This window comes from Pan paniscus, chromosome 6, assembly GCF_029289425.2.
Source record: "Pan paniscus chromosome 6, NHGRI_mPanPan1-v2.0_pri, whole genome shotgun sequence".
Lineage (NCBI taxonomy): Eukaryota > Metazoa > Chordata > Mammalia > Primates > Hominidae > Pan > Pan paniscus.
In genome coordinates, this window is record NC_073255.2 from 7,996,198 (window position 1) to 8,002,293 (window position 6,096).

The following is a 6,096-nucleotide window of genomic DNA, read 5'->3' on the forward strand; positions in this document are numbered from 1 at the left end:
TAACTCTGCTGCCCAGGCTGGAGTGCAGTGGTGCAATCACGGCTCCCTGCAGCCTCAACTTCCTGGGCTCTAGCAATCCTCCCAGCTCAGCCTCCTGAGTAGCTGGAACCACAGGCGCATACCTCCATACCTGCCTCATTTTTAATTTTTTTGTAGAGATGGGGTCTCGCTATGTTGCCCAGGCTGGTCTCGAACTCCTGAGTTCAAGCAATCCTCCGCTTTGGCCTCCCAAAGTGCTGGAGTGCTGGGATTATAGGCGTGAGCCCTCGTGCCTGGTTTTTTTTTTTTTTTAATCTTGCCTCTTAATGAATGAGGCCAGTCCCAGGGGACGGCAGCAATCATAACCAGCATTGTCCTGGCAGGTGTTGCCTTTGATACCACCAGGACCAAGGACATGGCATGGGGCAGCCCCCATTCTGCTGCTGTGATACTTGGGTATAAAGACAGCAAATTCCTCAGTTACAGAGGGGCAGGAAGGAAGGTGACATGCTAGACACAGAAACCACACAAAGGAGGATGGAGCCCTGTTTGTGAGCATGGACACTGCACATGCCCCTCTCTGGCTCTCACACTTGCAAGAATAATGCCCACTAAGGAATGGCCCCGGCTGGGCCAGGAGGAACCCAGCACTTTGGAGGAATGAGTGTGCTTGGAGGAGCAGGAGAGGGGAAGAAATGACAGCCACACAGATGGGACTGGAAGGACTTTTATCACCCTCTGGCTCTCGGCCACCAACACCTATTACAGAAATGTGACAGTGACATTATAATCTCTGAGCTCTTGAACAAATCACAACCCAAAAGGTTACCCTCCCGAAAATAATCACCCCATTAAAACCACTGACCCAGAGAGTGGCAGTCCCTCAAGGAGAGAACGCGGACAAGGCATGGGGCGTGTTCTTTGTATGGAGCGTGCAGTGCCCTGGCCGTGCTTTTCTTATGTGGCCTGCCACAGGAAGAGGCTGGCATCTGGAATCTGTGCCTTCTAATTTTTCTTCTTTTCTTTTCTTTTTTTTTTTTTTGAGTCGGAGTCTCACTCTGTTGCCCAGGCTGGAGTGCAGTGGCACAATCTCGGCTCGCTGCAAACTCTGCCTCCCTGGTTCAAGCAATACCCCTGCCTCAGCCTCCCGAATAGCTAGGATTACAGGCGCCCGCCACCACCCTTGCATAATTTTTTTTGTATTTTAAGTAGAGACGGGGTTTCACCATGTTGGCCGGGCTGGTCTCGAACTCCTGACCACAGGCAATCTGCCCACCTCGGCCTCCCAAAGTGCTGGGATTACAGGCGTGAGCCACCACGCCCAGCTGCCTTCTAATTTTTCTTTGGCAGAAGAGCATGTTTAAGGGGCTCCCTCGAAGGTTGTCTTTTCCTTCTCTTTTTGTTTCTGTATTTCAATCAATTGATCAAAATATTTCCTTTCTTTTTTTTGTTTTTTTTTTTTTGTTTGAGACAGGGTCTCGCTCTGTCGCCCAAGTTGGAGCGCAGTGGTGTGATCTCGGCTCACTGCAACTTCTGCATCCCAGACCCAAATGATCCTCCTGCTTCAGCCTCCCAAGTAAGGAGAGACCCCTATGCCTGGCTAATTTTTTAGTATTTTTTTTGTAGAGACATGGTCTCACCACGTTGCCCAGGCTGGCTGGTCTGGAACTCCTGGACTCAAGCGATCCTCCTCCTTGGCCTCCCGAAGTGCTGGGATTACAGCCATGAGCCACCGTGCCCAGCCAATCAAGCTATTTTCTAGACCCAAGAGTGAGGGTTTTTCTACAGGGTAGATTGACGGAGCATCAGCTCGGTCTATGATTTCCTTGGGCCTCATAATTCCCCCGTAAGATTGAGATTGCAGATAAGGAATCTGAGGTTGCACCAGAAAAAAGTAACGAGGTCCATCCAGCTGGTGTTTGCGGGGAGGCCGGCACTGCAGCCCTGGGTCTGGACTCCAGGGTCCAACCTCTGATCTGCTCCAGACCTTAGTCATCACGGCAAAGGTAGTCCTAGGTCATATGCTGCATTTTCTCATTTTATGCTTGGTGTAACTGACAATACTGAAAATAACCAGTATTGATATCCTGATTTCATTAGAGAAATGACTCTCAGAGAGCTTAGGTGATGGGAAGCCTGTCTAAGGTCACACGGCTAGCACAGATCAGTAGTCATGCCTTGAACCCATGCCTTCATGGGCTCCAACCCAAAAGATGGAATGCCGCTGGGGGCACTGCCTGCAAAGCAGAGAGTGCAGGGGCTGGCCAAGAGGGAATGGAAAGTGTTTTTTTTTTCTTTTTTGGAGACAGAGTCTCACTCTGTTGCCCAGGCTAGTGTGCAACTCTGCACTCACTCACTGCAACCTCTGCCTCCTAGGTTCATGCGATTCTCCTGCCTCAGCATCCCGAGTAGCTGGAATTACAGGCGCCTGCCTAAGTTTTGTATTTTTAGTAGAGATGGGGTTTCACCATGGTGCCCAGGCTGGTCTCAGACTCCTGACCTCAAGCGATCCGCCTGCCTCCACCTCCCAAAGTGCTGGGATTACAGGTGTGAGCCACCGTGCCTAAAGGCGGTTTTTAAAATGGATTCGAAGAGGCTCCATTTTTCAGCATTTGACACGCCTTTTCATCATCATGATCCGAAAATCGGGACCCTACTTGGCCTTTCATGCACGACATGCTATGAGGAGCTACAATCACAAGTGCGTCTTCAACTCCACGGCCTCTGCCAGCCACCACCAAGCCACAGTCACACAGCCCCTCAGTCCCAGGAAGCAAGCCTTTTATCGGAAGGGTCCAGAATCACCGCATAGGATAAAGAAGTCCAGACACTGCCCCTCATTTTTTTTTTTTTTTTTTTTTGATACAGGGCCTTGCTCTGTAGCCCAAGCTGGACTGCAGTGGTGCCATCTTAGCTCACTGCAACTTCCGCATCCCAGGCTCAAATGATCCTCCTGCCTCAGCCTCCCAAGTAGCTGGGACTACAGCTGCACACCTCCATGTCTGGCGAATTCTTTGGTATTTTTTGTAGAGACAAGGTCCCGCCATGTTGCCCAGGCTGGTCTCGAACCCCTGGACTCCTAGAACCTGGGCCCCCTCCTGTGACCCTGCCAACCCCTTCCTAGTACAGTGTCCACAGGTGGCTGTCCTGTCCCATCTCCCAGCTCCGTACCCCCTTTTGGTGGGGATGCCCTTCCTCCCTGAGATTTTCAGCACCATCTCAGCCTGGAACCTTCCAGGAATCCCTGGACCTTCTGAGTCCTACCATCACCCAAGCTCACTCCCTGCTGCCCTTCCCACTCCTCCTAATTCTTTTCCACCTCATGTGCGTCTCAGCCACACTCTGACCACGGCGTACACAGACTGTGTGATGAACCTACTCAGGGTGGAGCGCTGCTTCTCACATCCCTCCTGAGTCCCCTGTGGCACCAAGTACAAAGCCACCCACACACGCCCACTGATGGATTTAAACAAGCGTGTCATCTTTAGAAGAGCTTGGTTTAGAAGTCTTTTTTTTGAGACAGAGTCATGCTCTGTCACCCAGGCTGGAGTGCAGTGGTACGATCTCAGCCCACTGCAACCTCCACCACCCCAGTTCAAAGCGATTCTCCTGCCTCAGCCTCCTAAGTAGCTGGGACTACAGGTGTGCGCCACCACGCCGGGCTAATTTTTTGTGGGTATTTTTAGTAGAGATAGTGTTTCTCCACTTTAGCTAGGCTGGTCTGGAACTCCTGTCCTCAGGTGATCTGCCCGCCTTGGCCTCCCAAAGTGCTGGGATTACAGGCATGAGCCACTGCGCCCATCCAGAAGTCATTTTTTAAAATCACATAAAGGATGAGCGGATACACAAAATATGGTCTATCTGACCGATAGAATATTATTCATCCTGAAAAAGGAAGGAGATTCAGTCACAGGCTACAACACAGATGAACCTTGAGGACATGAGGCTCAGAGAAATAAGCCAGGCACAGGAAGGACATAGGTTGTATGAGCCCCCTTATATGGGGTCCCGAAAGTCATCAGATTCCTAGAGACAGAATGGAGAAGGGTGGCTGCCAGGGGCTAAGGAGGGAGCCAGGAAGCTGTTGTTTAATGGGGGACACAGTTTCAGTTTGGGAAGAGCTGGATGGTGGTGATGGCCGCAAGATAACGTGAAAGGGCTTAACAACACTCAACTCGGCGCTTCAAAGTGGTTCAGTGAGCTAATTTTATGTCACGTGTATTTCACCACGATTTTTAAAAAATCACATCAAGGACCATTCATGCATTAACTGAAGACTGCTGGGGCCAGTGGAGCCACGGCCTGCCTATCTGATACCCAGGCAAGTAACATCCACATGGGTCCAAGCATTCCCTGGCCTTGACTATGCTGAGTCCTGGTCACTGTTGCGCTCCTCAGGGCAGCCCTGGCCTGAGGCAGGGGTGTCATCTCTTTACAGATGCCTTGCTGGGGAGAGAACCGGAGTTTCCGCGAAAGCACAGAAATAGACACTTACGGAGAAATTCCTGTCCTCATATTAATTCCCGGCTCCTGGGATTTCCGGCACGCATTATGCACAGGCTGAGCGCTCAATAAATGTGGAATGAACGATCGACTATTTTTCTCCCCTTTCTGGTAGGTTGGTAACCTTATACCTTCAAGACGAGTCATAAATGTTAGGAGAAAATGTTTTGAACTACAAATCAAAGGCTTTGAGAGCAGGCCAGGCAGGGAGAGGTCAGTTTGGTCCAAGACCAAGTTTGTGTGGGCAGCCCCGAAGCTCACAGCTGAGACCACTGTCCATGAACCTGGGTCCCCGTGACAGCCTCCAGCGGTGCTCAGAGCCCCCGAGGGACAGAAACACCCTCTCTGCCCCTATCTGCAGAGGGGGCTCAGCAGAAGGCCTGGTGGCCCCATCGGGCCTGGAGGGGCCTCCTGGGGGAGGTGGCTTTCAGGCCTGAGGCCGCTAGGACCTGTTCCGGGTTCAGTCGGGAACCTGGGCCCTCTCCTGTGCCCCCGCCACCCCCTTTCTAGTAGAGTCCCCGCGGGGGGCTGTCCTCTCCCATCTCCCAGCTCCACACCCACTTTTGGTGCGGCTGCCCTTCCTCCCTGAGCCAGGCCCCACCTTCCCAGGAGCCTCTGAGTCAGGCTGGGCTGTGGTCTGCAAACTTCCGGGCCTTTCAGGTGTCAGAAAAGTTTCTCTTCCTCCCTCTGGGGCAGGTGCACCAAGGGGCTGCAGCCTCCTGACCCCCGATTTTTTCCTGTCCAGTAGGAGGAGGTGGGGGCTTCGCTGGGCGGTGATACTCAGAGACGCTCAGAGAGACACGGAGGAGAGGCACACGAGGTGGAAAGTGAGGGAGAAAAAGGGTTGGAAGGGAAAAAGGGGAGAGGAGAGTGAGAGAGAGAAGGGGGGCATGGGGACAGAGATGGAGAGGGAAGGATACCCCCAGCATCGCGGGACCAGCAGGAGCCACTCCCATCCCCTGACGACCCCCCCCCCACCGTGTCATCTCACTGATGCCCCCCATCTCCTCCCCGTGCCCTCCTCTCTTCCCCCAACTCCCCGCCTCGTGCTCCCCCTCCGCCAGCTCCCCCATCCCCGCTGCGCCTACCTGGGGCGCTCATGCTCCGCCAGCCAGCTGCGCGGGGCGCCTCCTCCACGCAGGCCTCCGGCTTCCTCCAGGCGACCAGGCCCTCCGTCCCCCCGGGCCCGGAGCCGTCCTCCGAGGGGCGCCGCCCGCCCAGGGGCTGCAGGGCCGGGAGGGGGCTGCGGGCGGCGCGGGCAGGAGTCCGAAGGCCAGAGGAGGCAGGAGAGAAAAAAGGAGAGAAAGTATGTCATAGGCTGGGAGGGGCGGGGGAGGGAAATGCAAAACCCGACAGGAAATGAGACTAAAAAATGCGAAAGGTTAGAAAAAGATAAGGAAGAGAGGGAGGGGGCGGAGTCGGTGCTTCGGGAGGAGGGCGGCAAGGAGGTGGGGGTGGGAGTGGGGACAGGGCCGGGGGTGGGAGTGGGGACAGGGCCGGGGGTGGGAGTGGGGACAGGGCCTGGGGTGGGAGTGGGGACAGGGCCTGGGGTGGGGGTGCTTGGGGACAGATCAGGGAGCCGGAGATGGGGAGACCAAGGCGAGTCTCAGGGCC

General features: G+C 54.3%; 1 protein-coding gene across 2 annotated transcripts in view; it reads right to left on the reverse strand.

The window, feature by feature from the left end:
- The window catches only part of CARD11 (caspase recruitment domain family member 11), a 138,517-nt gene extending 132,721 nt beyond the window's left edge, over positions 1-5,796 (reverse strand). For both annotated transcript variants that reach the window (XM_003819749.5, XM_034963554.3), the window contains exon 1: positions 5,571-5,796. The gene's annotated coding sequence lies outside the window, so the exon portion shown is untranslated. The remainder of the gene's footprint in view (positions 1-5,570) is intronic.
- Positions 5,797-6,096: the final 300 nt, after the last annotated feature.